Here is a 25410-nt window from a genome sequence, read left to right as displayed (position 1 = left end):
GTCACGCATCTGATGGTCTTAGACATTTCTGCGATATCAAAGTATCAATATCCGATGGGTTCTCTTCTCATTAAGCTAAATATATCATTGGTCGCTGAAGTATGCTAAAATCTTTGAAGCGAATCACACATCTGAGTTTTGATGGTTCATTTTCGTCCATTCTGTTTCTGGTTCCCCTTTTCCTGGATCACTCGGTATTTGGTGGGGCGTCGCAATCCGGAGTCATCGACCACAAGAGAGCTGCCACTATCTCACGCGAGAGTGGGTTAGTGTTTTCGTTTTGCTGTTTCACTGCGATTATGCTGCTGTGTAGTATTTATTCACTTGTGGTTTGTTAACATTTATTCAAACGAGCAGCGAGACCTTATCCGTGCTTCTAGCTGGGGTAAATCATGGGCACATAGCATTAATTGGGTAAACCGTGCTCATCGATCCCGCTATGTTTGAAGCTATTCCTCCTTTGATATAGCAATTTTTTGTAGGGAAGGGCTGGTACCTCAGGTCCCGTTTTGGAAGAGCCCAATTTCCTTTTCTTTTTTTGCGGTTAGCAACTTTCACGTGACACAAACCTTTGAGATTTCTTACCGAACATGCGCCACCTGACAAGGGCTTGTCAACGACTATGAACATTTTCTGTAGCATTGTGAAGCCGCACTGTGCGTTATGCAGTCTGTTTTCACTTTATCAGTTATTTCATATATTCACTTGCTCCTAATGACGAGCTGTAGAACAGTTCAGCAATCATATGTTCAATACTTTCGCTAATGTATTTTAGTCTTCTGTCCTCTCAGACCCGTAACCGTGACTGAACAGTTACTTTGACAGTATTTCGTCATTTCCATTTTGAATGTTATTCATGCAGACCATCATAACAAGAGATATCTAGATTTGTCATAATTCCAAACAGTTCATTCGCAGCAGGTCTTGTCATTCAGCAACGATACTGGATTTTCTGGTTAATGCCGCTGATTTCGCACAGTTTAATAGTACCTTAAATGCACTGTCAGCAGTATAATTTTCAATAACGTCCTGCAACTGTTCATGAATGAAACAGGAACTTTCCAACACACATTTTAAGACCCCAAATTAAAAATGTGCTACCTGAGTCACGCTCAGAAACATTGAGCAATACAAACCTATAGTATAACTGTGGTGCTTCAGTCGAACTGTGCATAGTCCAAGACAGAAGAGAAACCAACGGTACACGCCACTGGCACGCTCACTTACTAGAATCCGAGCTCGAACTCCTTTGACAAATACAGGCATTCTGAAGTTGGCTAGCGTTACGATGAGTAATTAAAGCCATGCGCTTACTCTGTAGGACGGAGATCGCCATCAAATTAACTTTGTCGTGCCTCTCTCCTGCCTACTCGTTCGACATTCAAAATTAAAAGTCGAAGTAATTAGCGGTTACTGCGCATTCGTTGTATGTTGGCTCTAGCGAGAGGACAGATACTGAAACTGCTTTCGGCAAGCGTCGACGGTATCGATTATACTTCGCTCGTCCGTCCTCTCTTGGAGGACTGCTACGTGGAGTGTGATCCTTACCTGGAAGGTTTAACGGTGGACATCGAGAAAGTTCAATGAAGGGCATCACGTTTTGTATTATCAAGAAGTAGGGAAGAGCTGTGTCACGGACATGACGCAGGATTTGCGATGGACGTAATTAAATCCAAGGCGTTTCTCGTTGCGGTGGGATCTTCTCACGAAATTTCAGTCACCTACTTTCTCCTCCTAATGTGAAAATATTTTATTAACGTCGACCTACATACCTAGATAGGGATAAACGATCATCATAAAAATATAAGGGATATCAGAGTTCGCACGGAAAGGTATAGGTGCTCGTCTTTTCCTCGCGCCAGAATTATTGTGCAGGTGGTTCGATGAACCCTCTGCCAGGCACTTAAGTGCGATTTGCAGAGTAGCCATGTACCTGTAGATGTACTGTCGTATAATTGTTTCACGCTGTTCACAAAAGAGAGCAGAAATTCGGTAGAGGAAAAACTAATTTAGCTCCAAGGATTGAGGCAATGGAACAAGACTGCTAGCGAAAACTAAATTGGTAATATCCATTGAAATTAACTTGTCCAGGTTGTAGCAGACTCACTTTGTAACACAGTAATTAACTCATCGGTTGTCTGTTTCTGTTTATCAACAAACATACAATTTTCCAAAACAGAAAAAACAGACGTCAATTTCTGAGTTCAATGTCCGAAACCGAAGCAATGAATTGAATCAATACAAAAAATCAACCATGTTGAGAAAACGTTGTTGAAATTCGTTATGTAGAGTTTTCTCAATGATCTTGTCTAATTACTTGATTTGGAGATATTAATTAGCAAATTATATCACTCCTATGAATTTCAGCGGCACGGGAATGTCATCCAATTACAAAATTGTGCATCATAAATCAAAAAGTATGAAACTGACGTGTATAGGTTTGTTCCAATACAGCGCTGGAGCAATTTCTACTGAAGTAGGTAATAAATGATTTATCATCTGGAAAATAGTACCGATAGTACCGTGGAAAGGAATACGTGAGTTAGAACACCACTAGAACCACCAGAGGTGGAAATATCAATGAAAAACAATGATATAAAAATAGTCATAATTCTGAAAGTAATTTAAACTAAATTATGTACGCATACAACTTAATATATGGAGAATAATAGTGTGTCACATAACTCTATCACGGCTAAGAATGGAGAGGCGGTGAGAAAATTAATTACTTGATTAAAAACAAGTGTAACTCAGGAACATGTGGAGAAATTTCAACCAAAATTATTACATTTATCACTTGTCATAGGTTAAAGCCCTCCTGGAAGACTAAGGAATGGGACTGCGTACTATGCAACGGCTGGAGTAGTTTTAACCAAAACTGTGAAGTCCTAACTGAACAAAGCTTCTGTGTGAGCCAGAAACACGTAGCATCCATAGAGAAGACGTGGGAATAAAAGCTATTTTGCATACAACAGGACATGTTCCATGTGCAAAGAGATCAAATGAAAAGAAAACTCCAGGTGGAACGTTGCAGCTGTTCCGGAGAAGATAAACAGTGACTTAAACAAAATTATGTGATTCAAGAGATTGTGAAAGGATACAATAAAAGCCGGCCGCGGTGGTCTCGCGGTTCTAGGCGCGCAGTCCGGAACCGCGCGACTGCTACGGTCGCAGGTTCGAATCCTGCCTCGGGCATGGATGTGTGTGATGTCCTTAGGTTAGTTAGGTTTAAGTAGTTCTAAGCTCTAAGGGACTGATGACCACAGCTGTTAAGTCCCATAGTGCTCAGAGCCATTTGAACCATTTGATACAATAAAAGTGTATCAGAAAGAACTGGTGAGCACGAAGAAAGAAAACAGTAAACCACATAACTTTTTCACCAGTTCAACAATCACAGAGAGTATTGTACCAACATCCCACAATATATTTAAATGTTCGTATAATTCAAGAGATAAAACGAGATCCTCTCCTTGTAAGCGCAACATGTTGCAGAATTGTACTTCTTTCTGGTTGTCACTTATTTCCCACCGCCTCTCTACTCTCGAAAAACTTGTTTGTTGGTTTTAAACGTAGAGCAGAGTACCGCAGACAATGCGGTCATTTCAGGAATGGGATGAATGAGCTACTTCTCGCCTTAGTGCGCTGGAGTAACTGTAGGGCACGGAAACGTCAGCTAGTGAGTTCCGGGGAAACGGCGGATAAGCTGGAAGTAGGAGGCATTTCCAGGAAAAAATGTATTTTATTAGTGCTAAACGTAAGCGAAATGGTAGTAATTATCGCAGAAACGTAAACAAGAAAAGTAAGGTTTGTGAGAATTTTTCTGTCTGCTTTGGTCGACATATGAGCGGTAAGAGTGAGTAGCAAGGAGTTAAAATAAAAAGTTCAAATCTGTGCGAATGTAAGGAGGGAGCACTTTGGAGAACTATGATTCACAGACGCCGCAGTTAGGAAATTTTATTCTGAATGCAAGACGTGTAGGAAAAATGTAAATAACGAGGTGATGTTCTTGGAATATGCTTCCATTTTATGGAGAACTTTCCTTTGCCGAATGTACCAGTGGAAAAATATTTTCGTAGGTAACTGTGATTGAACACAATCAGTATCCATAGTCTGAAAGACAATAAGGCACAGTACTGTTCATGTCATGAAGGTTCAATCTGCAAATGAGGTATGTTCATTTCTGCTTCATTACATTCAGAATAAAACCCCTTAAGCAGGGGAAGAATTGCATATTTTTTCAAATAACTGCGGCAGGATCAAAACAAAAATAGTACCGTTATTCGACTTTCATTAGCGCTAACTAAAATTGGGAATGTTTCATAAGATCATTCAGTGTGTCCCACAGCGAAGTCATTAATTTCTTCCATCATAGCCTGAGTTCACGAAGTCAGAATATAGGCGAGGGTGTATATGCCAGGATAATTTATACCTTAAACAAACAGGCAAGCGTAAAGAGTAAATTCGCTGTTAATACAGTCACTTTGAATGATGTTCTGAACATCAAAAGAAAATTTGCCAGAATTTTGCAAGAGAATCTGCTGCTTAAGAGAGGTACTTGGGATAAAAAGTGAAGAGAAAATGTTTCCTCGCGCGCAGTTAAGTGAATTTGTTTACTCAAATGACAAACCTGGATTTGTAAGTGCTAGTGTTTACAACGGTAATAGAGTAACTTGCGACATATTGTCTTTGCGGAAACGTGTCGCTGGACGCATGATGTTACCCATACAAAAGGCATGCAGTGTGTCAACTACCATTAATAAAAAAAAATAAATAAACAAAAGTGAAGCAGTACAATCCTAACAGAACACAGTACCTTCTCTGAAGACGTGCAGGACTGGCCATTTTGTGACAAGGTGAGTGCTGAGAATTACGTTTGAGATGACACTGTACTCATCAGTGTTCTGCCGTTAGGTTGGAGGTTTACTTTGAAATATTTACTGCAAGACTGAAACAACTCTTTATAAAGCTATAGTAACTGTTACTCATAATAAGTCAGTCTCATTTCTTTAATGTTAAGCTATGTCGTTTTCTAGTACGGGAGAATTTTGTACCTTGGAACACTTTTCAGATTTGCACCGGTATACAGCTTTGTAATAGTTCTCTTATTCCAGTTTCTAATGACCGCATTCACTTTTAATGTGCTACAGTCGTCTTCGAAAACTTTTACTCCAGAAAAGTAAGGTTTTTTTTCCAAATGTGAAAAACTGTTTCGAGATACATGGTCAGATACCTAGGAACAAATAGTCTTTTACTACTACAGTCGAGAAAATCTTGCCAATACTGTTTTTAAAAGTGTATATGTTACTTTAGTATAGCGTTACTATACACTGACAAATAATATATGTTACATTAGTATTGCTCTACTACACACCGACAAATAATAAGTGAAATAAAATTACGCAGATGTATTACCAAAACCAGTTATATCTTGAAATAGAACCTGCTGAAAAATAACATACATTTCATTATTCTAGACAGGTAAAATTGATAAGATATTGAAGAAACTAGTTCATTAACAAATATTCACATTTCCAACGGTGGAAAGCCTTCTACCATTTTAGGATACAAAATGGTGCACGACTGACGAAGCATAGCTTAGCCGTCCACACGTTAGGCCATGTTTTAAAAATTTACAGAATTTTACCGACTATCACATTCTAGTATTGAAGAATAAACATTAGCCTCTAAATATCTTTACTATATTACGCAAGCAGTTCAATGTATAGAACTAAAAAATATTTGGAAATGCTCCACAAAATGCCGCTTCATGTCTCACAGCAACGAGAAAACCAGGAATGACGAAAACTGCTAATGTCTAGCTCTAGTGCGTATACCTTCACCTCGATGTAAAACCGATCACTAGACTGGAACATAGAGCGGGTACACTATCCTCCAGGTGCAGCACTCTTCCTTACCTTCCGTTAAGCTGTATGTGACTGTCTGTGCATAAATAAGATTTATAAATTGGAAAACAGTATCAAATGTATGGTATGTCACTTGTTTGCTTTCTGCTGCAGTAATTATCCTTTTTCCATAATATTTGTGCTTAAAAAGTGATCTGTTTCACTACATTCTTACGGTATATCAGACACTACATTATTGAGAGAAAGTAACTCTAGGTTGGATTAAAGAATATTCTAGATACCTCAGGCTTAAAACGTGCACAGTGAAGCTTCTTGAATATTAATCTGAGTTTGGGAAAAAGGGCTATAAATATTAATTACTGGAAGAGAAATTAATTTTTCTTTTATCATCTCAGGATTTACATTCCTTGATTTATCTCCTTTCTCAGTGACCGATTCAAACCGGATTTTCAAATTTAATATTGCGATGTGGTGGAAAAGAAAAACGTACAATTAATGTAAATTACCAGCTTACATTCAGTCATTTTAAATACGAAAACTCACGGTTACTCACTTATGAATTGAGTTATGCACATTTGAAATTACTGAGAGCTACAGGGATAGTATGAATGAATCAGGGAAGAGACAAGAGTTGAAGATGTAATTCTAGCTGTAAGGAAAAGGAATTACGGTAGGTGCGACACACAATCAGGCGAACGACTTTCATATCGACCAAGGACATTCTCTGACTGTTTGAGAGACGAACAGATAGCGACAACGACCTAATGAAATATGTGCAGATGTAGTTGGAAGCCATACGGGAGAAACATGGACGGGTAAGACGTCTTCATCGCTCAGTACAAATGTTTAACTTGTGCTCATTTTGACTGCTGATTTATGCAGATTATTCAGACGAAATGCATCCACAGCTCTTGTTCTAAGTTTTTTGCATTCCTTGTCAATCTATTTTTCCCCATTATCATTGTTTTTGTTTTTTCATTATAAATCCATATTTAAAGTTCCTATCTGTAAGAGGTGATGTCGACTGTCACTGTTACATTGATCGACAGGTATATTATTAACGCAAACTGAGGTTGTAAATCATGAGAAATTAGAATAAGCTTGTTTTCCCTGTAAATGTTATACATGCTTTTAATGCTCCGTACTTGAAGTCAGATCAAGAAAATTTATGAAAATATTGTCCTGAGTTTCAATTGCAAATATGAAACGATGACTTAATGGATCAAGCAAAAATGTACGAAGGTGGAAAAGACCTATTAAAGAAGCTTTAAAAATAATGAAAAAATGAAAGGTAGCTGGTATAGACGGCATTAACAGTTGTTTTATTGAAATGTGGCGGAATTCTCATTAAACTCAAATTTTTACATTTCCTAAAATTTTGCTGAGAGGAAAGCACGAAAGGTGAACAGCGGTTGTGTACTCAAGTTTTGAGAAAGGAGATGGAAGCGAATGTAATAATTATGCGATAATTGATATTTTAGTAGCTTGATATGAAACACATGCAATAATTTCAACTTTGAGATTAAGACCAATAGTCGAAACAATTTTGACTGAGGACCTGAGTGGTTTTAGATTTGGTCGAAAAACAATGGACAGATACTGATAATAAAAGGAACAGAATTCAATAATGACACACACACTGCTTTCATCGATTATGTCGAGCCGTTTGACAGGTTAAACAGGACGAAACTCTCGGCGATACAATAAGAAAATGGAATTCCGCGACACTTGATAGGCCGGCCGGTGTGGCCGTGCGGTTCTAGGCGCTTCAGTCTGGAACCGCGTGACCGCTACGGTCGCAGGTTCGAATCCTGCCTCGGGCATGGATGTGTGTGATGTCCTTAGGTTAGTTAGGTTTAAGTAGTTCTAAGGTCTAGGGGACTGATGGTTGGTTGGTTTGGGGAATGAGACCAGACAGCGAGGTCATCGGTCTCATCGGATTAGGGAAGGAAGTCGGCCGTGCCCTTTGAAAGGAACCATCCCGGCATTTTCCTGGAGCGATTTAGGGAAATCACGGAAAACCTAAATCAGGATGGCCAGACGCGGGATTGAACCGTCGTCCTCGCGAATGCGAGTCCAGTGTCTAACTACTGCGCCACCTCGCTCGGTCTAGGGGACTGATGACCACAGATGTTAAGTCCCATAGTGCTCAGAGCCATTTGAACCATTTGACACTTGATACGGGCTCTAAGGAGCTTGTACAGTCAAACTAAATTTGAAGTAAAAACAGGAAAGAAACTAAGAAAGAATGGCATTATAACTAAGCAAAAAGTTAAAAAATGTTTAAGCCTTTCCCCAATTCTTTTTAGTTTGTATATGAATAACAAAATTAAAAATTGTAAGAAAAAAGAAAAAAAGGACCTTTATAAAAAAAGATTATCTAAGTTGACCATCTGACTATAGCAACTACTTTGATAGAAGACGATATTAGAAATGAGCTTAAAATATTTACAATAACAGGCGAAATAGACTTATTAGCAGAAGGGGAAGTAACATGAAAATCGAACTCGCAAAGTTATTTCTGGCCTTCAAACACCACGCGCTAAATTTTCATATTCTCTCGCTCGCTACCGCAGACTTTTAGTCAGACAGAAAAAAAAATAAACAGGATCCATTTTGCAGGTAATTTTACTTTGTGCTGGGATAAATTTGCCCTAGGTATCGCAATTTTCGTGTTATTCAAGAACAGCATAAGAATGTGAGCTTCAAATCCCATTCACACGCCCAGCCCCACCGGTCAGGATTTCTAGTATGTTACTCATGGCACCCTGTGTGTCTGTAAACTGTAAACGTGTTGCGCCTTGGCAAATTACAGCCAATAATTGTGCTACGGCGCTGCTCGTTTATAGGGTCTGTGTTAAGCCAGACAGTTACAGGAGTTAGGTGTGTTCTGCATTTGGTTAGGTCATACTTGAGGAAAATGTATTTTTTAGCTCCTGTGAAGATGACTGTATAGCAGTGGTTCCCAAAACTTTCTGAAACGCGACACACAATTTTTCTGGAAACATTTTCGCGACCCAGTATATTCATATGTATACTCTGCCATTACAGTCACTACGCAGTAGTTAAGAGTAATACAAAAATTATATATAATACGAAACTGAACTTAGTATTGTATGAAAAAATGCTTTTCTGAATAATAATTCTGAAAATGCTGAAACAATAGTTTGACCCCTAAGAATTTTATTTCATGCAAATTAAATGGTGAACTTAATGAGATTCGTGGTATTGTTTAGTCTTGGTGTTAATGACACCTTCTAAATCTGTATTGAAGCTTGTTAGTCTTAGTCGTAAATTGTTTTCCGCGCAAAGATTGATTCTATATATATTTTAAGAAAACCAAGCTAGAAAAAGCACATTCACACACGTAAGTAGTTAGTTCCTTCAAAGCTATGTTTGCAAGCACTCGATACTCTCCCTTTAATTTGATCCAAAATGGGATTAGGCTTAATTCTTGAAATAAAGGTTTCAAAGAAGAATCACACGACAGGTATAACAGGGAGTCTTCCGCAGATGTCGACAGTTTTAACTTTTTAAGCTGGTGTTCTACAAACGGATTCCTTATCCATAGTAGTTCATCAGGAATTCTTGGAAAGTAATACCTACTAGAAGAAATCAATATTAAGTAACACTCTTGAATAAGCAAACAACTACCAGTAGGATTAACGTGAAACTGTCAGATTCTTTTGAGTTCGCTATGTGGGGACGGCCTAACTATCATTTTGAAAATGGGGGTGGTTGACCTTAATTGTTAGTATTGCATATTGGGTGAAAAACAATAACACGAAAATTATAAACATGTTTCATAAGGAATACTTCAAATCTAAGTGATTACTAGTAAAATTATTTCAGAAGAAGTACCTGAAACTAGAGGCCAGTGCTTCAAGATGTTTCTTTATGGCAGCTGCTGTTTCCTCGTTAACTTTAATTCGATATATTTCTAAGAAATCACTGAAGAGTGGGAATGCATCAAAACAGCCTTCTTTCACTTAACTGGACCATCTTTCAAGTTTCTTAATAGTTGCTTCTACTTTATCTTGAACATAGAACTTGTGGACATTTCTTCCTTGCAGCGATGAATTAAGACTATTAAGAGCACTGAATATGCTTCCCAAATATAAAAGACGTATTAGCCAGTTTCCGTCATTTAACACGTCCAAGAAACTGCTCACAGATTTCGCATCACTTTTTTGCTCGAACAGGAAGATTCTCATCTCATCTCGAAGCTCAAATAATCTTGATAGCACTTTTCCTCTTGTCAACCAGGATACTTCACAGTGGAGAAGTGTTTTGTGCTCACTGTCCGCAGCTCGTGGTCGTGTGGTAGCGTTCTCGCTTCCCGCGTCCGGGTTCCCGGGTTCGATTCCCGGCGGGGTCAGGGATTTTCTCTGCCTCGTAATGACTGGGTGTTGTGTGATGTCCTTAGGTTAGTTAGGTTTGAGTAGTTCTAAGTTCTAGAGGACTGATGACCATAGATGTTCAGTCCCATAGAGCTCAGAGCCATTTGAACCATTTTTTTTATTTTTATTATTTTTTTTTTTTTTGTGCTCACTGCCCATCCCATCACACAGTATGGCAGACAATCTTGCATTTTTAGGTCTAGATTTAACGAATTTCACAATTTTTACTGCATCATTAATGATTTTCTTCGAGCTATCAGACAGACCTTAACATACAAGGGCCTCTCGGTCAGGCTACAGTCCACTGAACAGAGGGGGCAACTGCCCTCACTTTGGCAGTCAAACCTGAGTAAGCGCCAGACATAGCACATGCACCATCTACATCTACATCTACATGATTACTCTGCAATTCACATTTAAGTGTTTGGCAGGGGGTTCATCGAACCACAATCGTACTATCTCTCTACCATTCCACTCCCGAATAGCGCGCGGGAAAAACGAACACCTAAACCTTTCTGTTCGAGCTCTGATTTCTCTTATTTTATTTTGATGATTATTCCTACCTATGCAGGTTGGGCTGAACAAAATATTTTCGCATTCGGAAGAGAAAGTTGGTGACTGAAATTTCGTAAATAGATCTCGCCGCAACGAAAAACGTCTTTGCTTTAATGACTTCCATCCCAACTCGCGTATCATATCTGCCAAACTATCTCTCCTATTACGTGATAACACAAAACGAGCTGCCCTTTTTTGCACCCTTTCGATGTCCTCCGTCAATCCCACCTGGTAAGGATCCCACACCGGGCAGCAATATTCTAACAGAGGACGAACGAGTGTAGTGTAAGCTGTCTGTTTAGTGGACTTGTTGCATCTTCAAAGTGTCCTGCCAATGAAACGCAACCTATGGCTCGCCTTCCCCACAGTATCATCTATTTAGTCTTTCCAACTGAAGTTGTTCGTAATTTCTACACCCAGGTACTTAGTTGAATTGACAGCCTTGAGAATTCCAACGGATTTCTTTTGGAACTCTTGTGGATCACCTCACACTTTTCGTTATTTAGCGTCAACTGCCACCTGCCATACCATACAGCAATCTTTTCTAAATCGCTTTGCAACTGATACTGGTCTTCGGATGACCTTACTAGACGGTAAATTACAGCATCATCTGCGAACAACCTAAGAGAACTGCTCAGATTGTCACCCAGGTCATTTATATAGATCAGGAACAGCAGTGGTCCCAGGACGCTTCCCTGGGGAACACCTGATATCATTTCAGTTTTACTCGATGATTTGCCGTCTATTACTACGAACTGCGACCTTCCTGACAGGAAATCACGAATCCAGTCGCACAACTGAGACGATACTCCATAGGCCCGCAGCTTGATTAGAAGTCGTCAGTGCAACACATTTTGTCCACTCTGTTTCATTTTCTATCCTAAAGCCATCAAGACATTTAAAAATTTCTTCCCCTGTTGTTGTCATTGGCAAACATGTACAAAAGAGCATTTCTTCTCCTATACTCCCATCAAATTCAAACCTAACAAAAGCTAAAAGAACAGCTTCGCTGGCTATGTCTTTGCTTTCATCAAGTTGATGTGAAAAATAGTCACTGTGATCATGGACTACTTTACAAATTCTGACATTTCATCGATCCTTCTCTTTACCGTTGTGTTTGATAGACGTATTTCGCAAATTAGTCTTGTGTGCTTTTCGCTAAATAAAGCATGAGATATTATTTCGGCCGCTGGTGAAATGATACCCTCTCCTGCGGTGTGAGCTGCCTCCTTTTCGGCTATCAATAACGACAGTCCATATGAAGCGATTCTAACTTGCTTATTATGTTCCCCAGAAGTTTATTTTGTCATCACTGATTTTGACTTTAAATATTCTCGTTTTTTGTTTTGGAAAAGAATCGATTGACTTACTTAGGTATTCTGGATGTTTCTTTGATAAATGTCTTTTCAGTTTTGAGTATTTCATACTCTCGTTAGAAGTACTTCAAAGCAAACAACACACTGAGGAAGCGGCTCGAGATCTGTGCCAGAAAACACAAACCCATATTTCAAATAACGATCATTGTATTTACGAAAGGAAAATTTTGCCTTCTTCTGGAAGGAGTTCAGTTCACTATCTTCACTAACACATTCACCTTTAGGTGTATTACATGATGCACTGGTACCGGATGTGGAAGGTTCGTCGTACTTACGCAAAGTCTGTCTTTCGCAGCACCATTCTCTTTTAATCCAAGCATCCATAGTGAAATAACATGAAACAACCGCCATAATAAACACGCATGCACAGACTATACCAACCAACAAACAAAGGACGCTCTCACAGCCAAGAGTCATTTTGTCGCAAGTGGAAGGGAAAGCGGTGTTGCAATATCGCAATTGACGATGAGTCCTGCGCCTGCGTTGTTCTCATTTCGCTACAATGATTTTGCTTACAATGATTTTGTATATAACTGTTTTGATTATTAAACTTTCGTCTTGAATAAGATTTCACATTGTCAGTCGGTAAAATATTTTACTTCGTTATTTTAAAAATACCTACCTAAATAGAGGGTCGCGACCGACAGTTTGGGAAACACTGCTGTAGAGAATGAACATACAACAGTACAGCTGATGGCAGAAATATGCTTTTTTTTAACTGTCGAAAGATTTCTTACACACGAGGCTTGCCCAGAAAGCAATGCACCACATTTTTTTCTCAGCCGAAAACAATGCTTCGAATGTGAAACTACATGTATCTATTATTCGAAGTCTCCTGAGTGAGCGCGCCAAGGTTCCGTCGCCTCCGACAGAACGGAAAAGCGTGAATATATTCACTTGCCAAATTTTTTGGTGATGAAGGCAGAATGAGGATTGAGGCATCTGATTCCCCAATCTTCTGTTAGTTTTTTAAAGTGTAACAAATTTCCCTTTTTTTCGCTTCGACAAGAGAATTTTTCTGCTCGTTTACCTCTTTTGCTTGCTACAGCAGTGTGTGCTGCTTATATTGATGGAATTCTGTAGGTCAGCAAATTTTTATATTTTATTTGTATACTTCGGCACATTTATATACTTTCACACATATAAAGAACAAATCAGTACACATAGTACAAGGTTAACACAAAATCGTTAGCTTTACATTTTTTTCTGTATAACTCCCTCGTCGATCGAAGGTTCATCATCATGATTTGTATCTTACGAGTAAATGTGTTACTAGAAATATTTTACTGAATCTGTTGTCTTCTCAGTTTTATATTATGTTTGGCAGTATTTTAAATTCTTTTCAGGCATCTTAAGACTTCTTTTAGCCCACATTTGGTCACTGCGGTATCCGTCGGGCATATTTACGCTAGTGTGAAGTTCTTATTATGCTGAGACGGCGCATCATGAAGTTTTGTTGGCGATATTAATGCTTACTGAAATACAGTTTGGTGACGTCAGAACTATAGTGATGCTCGTGTGTTCACAACGTCAGCTAAAACTACATTTACGCCTCATACCGGATATTTCTAGCATAAGTACAGTAACTTTGAACCTATGGATCTCGGTAACTGATAGAGATATCGAAAAAAGTTTCAAGGTTGCCAGAGGACATCACCTTAAGAATATGTGGAAAGCATTTCGGTTATCTGCCTTGAATATAAATTGTACAAGTGAACATCCCCACAGCTGGTGCTTTTAGTACCCAAAAAATTATGGTTTGTCGGGATTTTCTCAGGAACCGTCCATGAACAGATGTTGCTTTTCTAAGCCACCAAAGGTCCACCCTACACCACACCTAATGCGGAAGAATCAAGTCATCTGCTCAATTAGTCTGGGTTGGAGGAAGTGTATAAGACTTAAAGTTTGATCCTGTAATGCAGGATAGCTACCCATTTCGGTATACTAGTGGTACCTAGGCCAAGAGATGTCCAAAACGTTTGTCCCCTTATTATGTGATAAGTGGAACTCGACATTTTACTCCCGAAAATATCAATTCCGCGCGCGGCTTTTTGGAACATGTTGGTACCGCGCGCGGAACAATGAATGATATAAATTATTCCATTGTTCGTTGTATGTAGTTATCTGTGTGGTGTCACCGCCAGACACCACACTTGCTAGGTGGTAGCTTAAATCGGCCGCGGTCCATTAGTACATATCGGACCCGCGTGTCGCCACTGTCAGGATCGCAGACCGAGCGCCACCACAAGGCAGGTCTCGAGAGACTTACTAGCACTCGCCCCAGTTGTACGACGACGTTGCTAGCGACTACACTGACGAAGCCTTTCTCTCATTTGCCGAGAGACAGTTAGAATAGCCTTCAGCTAAGTTAATGGCTACGACCTAGCAAGGCGCCATTTGTACCATTGCATGTATCTCAAGATAGTCTCACTTGTATCATCAAGAATGCTGTATACCAAAGGACGATATAAAAGTTAAGTGTTCTAGTAGCTACGTTCTTTTCTTTATCACATTCATTACGAATCCTGTTCCAGACTTCGCGCCAGTCGGCGTGTGTGTACGTGTGCCTATCGGCTACCCGTCTCTGTGGACTGGCTGCCTTGTCAGTCCACTACAATCTGAATATGTCTTTGTACCACGGAAGTCTCCGCAAGCATTTAAAAGGAATGCCATTGCTATATGTCAAGGTCTACCGACTTCACGGGACTGTCAGTTGCCAATACAGCGTGTCACTTTCCCTGATTATTCAGTACTACTAATACCAACCACCAATCAAACCATGGAAAAACCTGGATGGATTGTAACAATATTAATGGAAAAACCTGGATGGATTGTAACAATATTAATGAAAGGAAGGTTGCCACTCACCACGTAGCAGAGATGCTAAGTCGCAGATAGGCGCAACAAAAAGACTGTCACAAATAAAACTTTCGGCTCGTAAGGCCTTCGTCAAAATAGACGACAGACACACAAACATAACTCACGCACACGACTGCAGTCTCAGACAGTTGTGCTACTCACCATACGGCGAAGATGCTGAGCTGCAGATAGGCACAACTAAAAGGCTGTTACAAATAAAGCTTTCGGCTAGCAAGACCTTCCTCAGAATTGCAAGGCCTTCCTCAGAATAGACGGCAGGCAGACACACGCACACAAACGCAACTCACACACACAAATGCAGACTCAGGCAATTGAAACTACGCAAACTGAAATTACGAACGCACACAAACACACACACACACACACAATCGCAACTCTCACAGACGACAGTGTGTGTACGTGCGTGTGTCCGTCATCATTTTATGATGAAGGCATTACTGGCCGAAAGCTTAATTCGTGTCACTATTTTAATGTTACCATTTAACATCTGCTAAACGTTCAGTTGCAACTTTATGTTCATAATACAAAGCATCACATACGCTAAGCATTTCACAACATGCAGCAATGGGAGGAATTGGCCTTCAGAATCTTCCGAAACGGCGTACGTCGGCTACTTTATAGTATACAAAGAAAGTAAGGGCCTGCGAGAGAAACTGCTGCTGTTGACCATGTTTCAGACTGAGCTAGCAGTACGTGGTATGTGCCTCTGCCAGTCGAGTCAAATGTTTCAGATAAAATAGGATTCCATGTTTTAGTTGTATCATAGCCGCTGTTCGCATTGCTAATATTATCTGCCAGTATAACTTCATCCTATTCCTGTGAGACATGGTCCCAACAGTGAGCCGCAGGAGCATCTATTTGTGTCCCATCACACATCATTCTGCATCCTTCACAGGGAAGTAAGATAAAGACCATATGCTTACCATAATTTCAAGTCCTATATGATGTATAATTGTAAGTGAAGAATTATTCGTTAAAATACGATAATTTTGGGATTTCTACTATATGAGCGAGAAACCGTAGCGAGACAAATCAATTTTGCGTACGTCATTAGGTTACTATCAAGCGATTACGAAGCACATACGCGAGGAACTACGCCCGCTTTAAGACGGTTCAGTATAAGAACGGTTTCCGATACTCGCGCCTCTCGGGCATGTAGCTGTGCAGTACGGTTCACTTTAACGCCGTGTGTCGTAACAGTTCGGCTTAATACTTCAATATTTAATGAACAACGGATTTCGCCGTGCGGTTCTAGGCGCTACAGTCTGTAACCGAGCGACCGCAGCGGTCGCAGGTTCTAATCCTGCCTCGGGCATAGATGTGTGTGATGTTCTTAGGTTAGTTAGGTTTAATTACTTCTAAGTTCTAGGCGACTGATGACCTCAGAAGTTAAGTCGCATAGTGCTCAGAGCAATTTTTTGAACAACGTATTTCGGCTAGGTGCTTCCTGCAGTCTACGATTTCTCATTACTCGTGGCTGCACCGTCTGCTGTGCTGTGAGATAACAATCATTCTCAGCTCTTCGTTCTCTCGTTCGTTACATAGCACGCGTTGTCAAACAACATATAGACATTCTGTGTTAATTTGTGTACTTTATTAAGCAGGTTTTATGTCAAGTAGTGATGAAGAGGTGTGGGTTATTTCTACGCCAAAGAAAAAGAAGATACAAAGAGGTGACTTGAAAAAAAGTGAGAAACCTAAACAATATCGCACTGCTTGGCTGAAGGAGCCAATATTTCGTTCATAGGTAGGAAAGGACCCTAATAATTGCTGTAAGGCAAAAGGCAAACACTGTAATGATTCCACAGTAGCTACTCAAGCTGTATTAAAGAAACACATGCAATCAAAAAAGCATATTAACAAAATGAGTGGATATCACTGAACAATCATGCGCAACTTCTGTAAAGTTTTTGCCTAAGACACGACAACACTCGACAAGCAACAGAAGCCGAGGTTAAAACTGCCGGTTCCTAGCAGCTCATGATATTTCTTTGGATACAAATGATCACTTGACAGGAAAGTGAGTTTCCTGATTCTAAGATAACACAAAATGTTATAAAAATGAAAGCAAGGCTAATACGAGAAATACTGTTGTAACTTATCATAAAAATGATACTATTCAAAGTTTCAAGAAGTAAAATCCTTTATTTTTAAGTACTGATATTGCTTCACCCAGTTCTTCTTGCATTGTTGTGTGCTATTAAGACAGACAGGAAGGCCGAATATTGAGCACACTATTCAGTTGGACTGAAATAATAACTGTCTGTAATTGGCGCAACGAGGGCTAACTAGTATGAGAAACTCACTCAAGCCGCACAACAGAATATTCCATTAGGAAACGTCATTGGTTTTGCCTAAGATGCTGCAAATACTGTGCCGAGGAAGCACAATTCCGTATCCAGTCAATTAAAAGAGTTCCTTCCTGGAACAATATAATACAATGCATTTGTCATTCAGTTCACTTGTGTGCTAATGATAGTTGCGAGGCACTTCCTAGTCGTTGCAAGCTGTACATAATTATTTGAAACTAAGTCGCAAACGGCAATATCAGCTAGATCAATTTCAACAATATAGGCAGCTAAAAGTGAATAAAAATCAGACTCGTTGACTTTCACTTCTTGATGTTGTGCATCAAATGTTGGAGAAGTCGAATGCATTAATTTTATTTTTTATTTGTCTGTTGGCAACTGAAAAGTTTAATAAGGCCAAAGAGATTCTAAACTTGTTCAATGACCCATTTATTAAAATCTATTTCCAATTTCTAAAGAGGATTTCGCTCATATTTAATACAGTGAATGCTCACTTCCAATCATCAAAGTTAAAGAAACAAAAAGAAAAATCTTTAACAGACATTTTACTAACCAACATGACACAGGATTATGTTCACAAAGAATCTATGGCTGCATTTATTGTGGATCCTGTAGCGGCTGCAGATGAGACCAATTTTTTTGAACATTAACAGCATTTACTTACGTGTAGAACTTCTGAGACCAATGAAGTCAAAGAATGTTTTGGCCATGCCTCCACTTATAAGAGAATTTATGGAGAGACGTCACAATTTCTTAATCATTGAATGTCACGGATTTCAGATGCCGTTTAAATTTCATGACCCACTTATAAAACATTTATCTGTGTTTCCTCTAAAAAGAGGCCTGTATCAAAACAGAGAGCTATGTTACACCGACTTTTACGACGCTGATAGATCTTGTATCGCGAGTTAAACCACGTGAAATGTAAGAAGGGGATGAGAGATGGTGCTCTTTGCCCTCGCATGTGCTTCCAGCAGATGTTTCTACAGAAGCTAAGCTTGATTGATTTTCGCACAAAATTCATTTAGCTTTCCGTAATAATTTGCTGAGTACGAAATTTTAAAATTAGGCCTATTTAAGATTGAATCTGTACATGAAGGGAAGAGTGTTATGCCATGTTTCAAATGTACACGAACACAGGCCTAATTAGGGGATAATATCTATATTTTGGAGATTGGACTAATCCCATCCGATGACAATGTGCTTCAGCGGACTTCACCCTGGCAGTACTATCACTTCCGAATGCCATAGCAGAATGCAAGGGAGGGAAGGTAAAAATCTTTAGCGTCAGAAGGTTGTAAGCTGTTTGGTTGTTACTGTTAGCATCCTTATAGGGAACTGATAAGATTATTTAATGAAAGAAGAAGAGAGAGATGAGGCATCCCAAATCGAAAATTTTCAATATTATTTATGTGAATTGATTTCCTTTTAAAATTTTTGTTTTCAGCAAGATATTCAGAATGAAAACCAACTTGATGAAACGGCTGTCTATACCTATAACGAATGGAACTCTCCTAGCATCAAAGTTCGTTAAACAGTCGGCGGTCGCTGCACTACTGATTGAAAGAATGACCACTGCTCATCTTTACCCATCAAAGGATGTAAATGAAATTGATAACTTACCAACTATATCAGACGATTATAATGAAGTCAGTGACAGAGAATAGATTCATCCACACAAACGCAAACAATTATAGTAGTGGCATTATTTATTTTAATTTTATTCCGTTAAACAGTTTTCATGTTTTTTATAACATAGGCCAAGTAACACTATTAGCGTAGGCCTAGATGGCAATAGGTGGGTAGAGAATGAAAAAGGAAAATGTATATTTTCAGAGGTACCATGATACTTTTCTGGAGGGTTGTATGATCCATTTGCAGTGACTTCCTAACAATACTGATCCCTCTGCCACCGCAGATTTCGCAGCTTGCAGCATTCCTGAGTGGAAATGTTGCTTAACACGTCAATGTTCAGAAAAAAAGCGAAACAGAAGAACTTAGGGAATTCTGCTACCTTGGGAGCGATATAACAAGGACATAAAAAGTATCCTAGTACAGGTGAAGGGGGCATTTCTGACCAAAAGAAGTCTACTAGTATGAAACATCGATCATGATTTGAGGGAGGAATTTTTGAGTATGAACGCTTGGAGCACAACATTGTATGAAAATAAATCATACACTGAGGGAAAACCAGAAAAGAAGAGAACTGAAGCGTTTCACATCTAATGCTATAGAAGGATGTCAGACAGAGTGATAGGACTTGGGTTAAGACATCAGGGAATAAACGTCACGCTGCTAGAGGGAGCTGTGCAGATGTAGAGAGCAAAAACTGTAGGGAAGACAGAGGTTTGAAATTCTCCAACATCCAGGGTAAGGCACCCATCCCAAATATATACAGAACAAAGAAATATATCGATGTGCGGCTTTCGTCAAGTTACAGCGGGCAATATGATGAATTGCCTGACGATTACAGGTAATCTTTATTATTGTACAGTCTGATAAACGACCTGTTTCCACTAGACTGCATTTTTTTTATTTTTTATTTTTCATACTACTGGTTTCGGGCACTGCCCCTTCTCAAGCGTATCTGAAAACATAGCGACACACCGTAACAAAAATTATCCAAACACAAATCATGTAACTAATAGGACACTGGTAATATTTACCTCTAGTAACATATGTTACTACATCGTTGTCAATAATTTATAAATTTATTTTTATTGTTATTTGATGGGCTGGGGTGGCAGCGGTACAAACAATCCGAACTTCAGAGTCGGCAAACGTCCTCTTCTAAAACATAAGGTGCATGACATGAAAGTGTTTATGAGAACAAAAGCATTACCACGTTATTTAAATGTCAAAGGCAGCCGGAAGCACTAACGAAACAAACCTTGTAACATTTTCTACGAAGCACACTGTTTACACTCACTCAGCGAACTGCCACTCGTGCAATTTGCATTGGCTACTTTGAACTGTCAGTAAGAGAATAAAAATACATGACAGTTTTATAGCTACTCGATAATATCAACTGATGGCAGTACAAGACTGTTGAAATTACTCGTCTTGGAGCAACAAAAATGATTATACTGCGATAGCGGTGCACGAAGTGTGTTCATTTTCAACCATACTTATAGCCCCACACCACAGCATGTGTTGTTTGTTGTTGTTGTGGTCTTCAGTCCTGAGACTGGTTTGATGCAGCTCTCCATGCTACTCTATCCTGTGCAGTCTTCTTCACCTCCCAGTACCTACTGCAACCTACATCCTTCTGAATCTGCTTAGTGTATTCATCTCTTAGTCTACCTCTACGATTTTTACCCTCCACACTGCCCTCCAATGCTAAATTTGTGATCCCTTGATGCCTCAAAACATGTCCTACCAACCGATCCCTTCTTCTAGTCAAGTTGTGCCACAAACTTCTCTTCTCCCCAATCCTATTCAATACCTCCTCATTAGTTGCGTGATCTACCCACCTTATCTTCAGCATTCTTCTGTAGCACCACATTTCGAAAGCTTCTATTCTCTTCTTGTCCAAACTAGTTATCGTCCATGTTTCACTTCTATACATGGCTACACTCCATACAAATACTTTCAGAAACGATTTCCTGACCTTACAAAAAATGCAAGGATCTTAAAACTATCGATAGGATTTCAAAAATAGCTCCGTCTCCTAGTAACAGTTGTGTGAAAACGTGTGAACAACGTATTATATAAATAAATTGGTGTCGCACATAAGTACCGTTAAATAATCTTTAGTACATAAGTCGAGACATACTTCATGAACTGCACAAAAACTATTTAGATCGTATATATTCAGCATAGAGTAGCATGGAGAGCTGCATCAAACCAGTCTCAGGACTGAAGACCACAACAACAACAATATTCAGTATATTTTTAATCGATGTAAATAACGTCAGATCTCAAAGATAGTATCTCAGTACGAAAAATATGTCCACACCTTTAGTCTAAAACAACGTGTTCACAATTACACCATGTGACAAACATGGAGAAACAACATTAGCAATTGATTATTGGTAAAACAAACTTTTTAAGTGTCATACACAACGGTGCCCATACAAACAATAATTAAGATAAAATATAACAGTAGATATCAGGTGAAAACAAATAACATTTAGGGGGGACGTATGCAAAACTACAATTCTATGAGAAAATCTTATAATGCCCATAGTTTCCATGTTTTCGTGCCTATTGATGCTTATTGAAGTTATGCGTTTGCAGATATAAACAATTGAAATTTTTCAACATGGTGAGTACAAATACTGTTTATTTGAAAAATCTGTCAGAATCAAATTGATGTTTTTTTGCACAAAGACTGATATACCATTATTACAGATATCTGTGGAACAGAATATTGATATCTTCTTTTGCTAGATTTTTACAGCTCTCCAAATTTCTGTGAAAAATTATACAAAATTTTATGGCTTTTTTCTAACATAAATGCCTTACTATTGTAGTAAATGAAAATTACTCCCGCAGAACGTTCCAATATGGTATTGAATAATTACATGCAAAATTTAACAACTATAGTTTCAGTGTTTTGTGAGGAAAAGGTGCCTAAAGCTGTCAAAATGTAAGTTACGGGATATCTGAATGAAACACTTGATAGTGTTTGTGTTAGACCTTGCGTTATTTGGGTGAACTAGTGCAAACCATATGAATTCTCCTCTTCATCCTCAAGCAGTCTTTATTTGCTTGTCCTCTAAGGTCAACATGATTTTCAAATTGAGTAACAATAATGCCAGTTGCATCAGTTCTCCTGTTACCGATTTCCTCCACTGTCAAAAGCGTGAAAGCTCCTGGATCAAATACTAGCCTCTGTACAGTCCGTAGTCTGCCACGATTAGCCCAGTTAAAAACTACACAAGCATCATACGCTGCAACTTCAACGGCATTTGGGGAAACAAATGTTGTTTTGGGGCCTGTTTATCCTATCAGAGAGTTGTAACTATGATTAGAATTTTGAGTTTTTCCATATAAATACACACACACACACACACACACACACCTTTGCGCAAGTTATGAGTGTGCTAAACACAGAAATATTCCCACATCGTGATAACATAAAACTGGAAGAAAATACCGCCGCAATAAATAATGAGGAAATACAGAACGACGAAGGAGCATGGCCCCGCGCAAGCTTTTGGTAATTATTATTTTTATCATAGTTGGGAGTGGAATTTGAACATAATATTCAGGACGTGAAATGTATTATTTAGGAACTGAAGTTTCAATATCATGTAGTAAACGAAGATCAAATCAAATTTTTTTCACGATACGCTTTCGCGTTCGTCCCGCCTTACGACGTGTCTCTATACGGAGTTGTATATGCAATAGTGTCTTCTACTGTACAGCATGTTTCTGTGGGCTTTTGTGTGACTATTCATGGTTGTTGATGGCGCATATCCTCCCCTACAGCATAATCATACTTGAAAAATTAAAAAATCTCTTTTAGGAATAATTCTTACCATATAACAAACTTATACACGTGGGTCACTCGAAAAGAAATGCACACTTTTTTTTTTAAATCCATCTTTTATTCTACAGCTTTGAAAGTTTTACAGTATGTAGATACATCCTTTAGGAACAATACTTTCATTTCTCCGCATAATTTCCATCCCTCTCAACTGCCTTACGCCATCTTGGAATCGGCGCCTGTATACCCGCACGGTAAAATTCTGGACCAACCTGTTGGAGCCACTGTTTGGCAGCGTGCACAAGGGAGTCACCATCTTCAAACCTTGTTCCACGAAGAGAGTCTTTCAGTTTCCCAAAGAGATGACAGTCACGTGGAGCCAGGTCAGGACTGTAAGGCGGGTGTTTCAGTGTTGTCCATCCGAGTTTTGTGATCGCTTCCATGGTTTTTTGACTGACATGTGGCCGTGCATTGTCGTGCAACAGCAAAACATCCTGCTTTTGCCGATGTGGTAGAACACGACTCAGTCGAGCTTGAAGTTTCTTCAGTGTCGTCACATATGCATCAGAATCTATGGTGGTTATACTTGGCATGATGTCCACAAGCAAGAGTCCTTCGGAATCGAAAAAACACCGTAGCCATAACTTTTCCAGCAGAAAGATTCCGAATCAGATATTGGATTGTAAGGTGCACCCAGGAGCAGATATACCACAATTGAATAGTGATGGAGAGTAAGCTGAAGTTAAAGAGATTAGTCAATCAGAGTCAGTGTGCACAGACGTGGGATACGGAGTACCAAGGAATGATGAGATGCTCTTGAAGTTCTCTGAGACTGTAGATACTGCGATCATAAGTAGCTCTGTAAGCAGTTAGTTGAAGAGGGATGAACTTCTCTGAAAAGGGCAATCACAGAAGAAGACAAAACATATATACAAAGAAGGTAACTGCGAGAAAATAATAGGTGACAGAAGGAATAATTCAGCGTATCGATGAAAAGAGGAAGTACAAAAACGTTCTGTGAAATCCAGGGATATAGAAATAAAAGTCACTTAGAAATGACATAAGTACGGAATGCAGGGTAGCTAAGGCGAAACGGCAGCATGAAAAATGTGAAGAGACCGAAAAAGAAATGATTGTTGGAAGTATTGACTCAGCATGTAGAAAAGTCAAAATAATCTTCCGTGAAATTAAAAAAAAGGGTGACAACTTCAAGAGTGCAATGGAAACTCCACAGTTGAATGCAGGGAAGAGAGCGTATAGGTGGAAAGAGAACACAGAGGGCCCTTTTGAAGGGGAAGACTAGTCTGATGGCGTAAGAGCAGAAAAACAGGAGTCGACGTAGAAGAGATAGGGGATCCAGTGTTAAAAATTCAATTTAAAAGAACGTTGGAAGATTTAAGATCGATTAAGGCAGAAGGGACTGATAACATTCCATCAGAATTTCTAAAATCATTGGGGGAAGTGGCAATAAAAAGACTATTCACGTCGGTGTCTAGAATACATGAATCTGGCGAAATACCATCTGATTTTCGGAGAAACGTCATTCACACAATCCCGAAGATTGCAAGAGCCGACAAACGCGAGAATTATCGCACAATCAGCTTAACAGCTCATGCATCCAAGTTGCTGACAAGAATAACACACAGAAGAATGGAAATGATTGAAGATTGTCAGATGACGATCAGTTCGGCTTTAGGAATGGTAATGGCAACAGAGAAGCAATTCTGACGTTGGGATGGATACTGAAAGCAAGGCTAAAGAAAAATAAAGACACGTTCATAGGATCTGTCACCATGGAAAAAGCGTTCGACAACGTCAAATGGTGCAAGATGTTCGAAATTATGAAAAAAATACTGAAAGACAGATAATATACAATATGTAAAAAGTGTTAGGAAGGAACAATAAGAGTGGGGGACGAGGAAAGAAGTGTTGGTATTAAAAAGGGTGTGAGACAGGGATGTAGTCTTTCGTTCCTAGTGCTCAATCAATGCATTGATTAGCAATGACGGAAATCAAAGAAAGTTTCAAGTGTGAAAGTGTGAAAAGAATGCAATGATACAATTCCCTGATGACATTGCTATCCTCAGTGAAAGTAAAAAATTACATGGTCTGCTGAATGGAATGGACAGTCCAGTGAGTACAGAGTATGGATTGAGAGTAAATAGAAGACAGACGAAAGTAATGAGCAGTAGCAGAAATGAGAACAGCGGTTGGACATCAAGAAGTAAATGAAGTTAAGGAATTCTGTTACCTAAGCCGCAAAATAACCCATGACAGACAGAGCTCGGAGGACATAAAAAACAGACCAGCACTACCAAAATATGACCTTCCTGGTCAAGAGAGCTCTACTTGTACAAACAAAGGCCTTAATTCGAAGTATAAATTTATGAGAACGTAAGTTTGTAGCACCGCATTGTATTATAATAAAATAAGGACTGCGGGAAAACCGGAAAAGAATAGGATCGAACCATATGAGATATGGTGCTACAGAAAAATGTTGGATATTAGGTAATAAATGAGGAAGTTTTCCGGAGAACCGGTGAGTGAATGAACACATGGAAAACAATGATAAGAAGGAGGGACAGGATGGCA

At 39.2% G+C, this 25410-nt stretch overlaps 1 protein-coding gene across 1 annotated transcript in view; it reads right to left on the bottom strand.

Annotated features, from left to right (window-relative positions):
• Positions 1-25410, bottom strand: part of LOC126237206 (suppressor of lurcher protein 1-like) — a 732293-nt gene that overhangs the window by 26845 nt on the left and 680038 nt on the right. The gene's annotated exons all lie outside the window — the stretch shown is intronic.

Source organism: Schistocerca nitens, chromosome 2 (assembly GCF_023898315.1).
Source record: "Schistocerca nitens isolate TAMUIC-IGC-003100 chromosome 2, iqSchNite1.1, whole genome shotgun sequence".
NCBI classification, from domain to species: Eukaryota; Metazoa; Arthropoda; class Insecta; order Orthoptera; family Acrididae; genus Schistocerca; species Schistocerca nitens.
The sequence above is the reverse complement of the archived record's forward strand: the minus strand, read 5'-3'. Positions and strand labels throughout refer to the sequence as shown.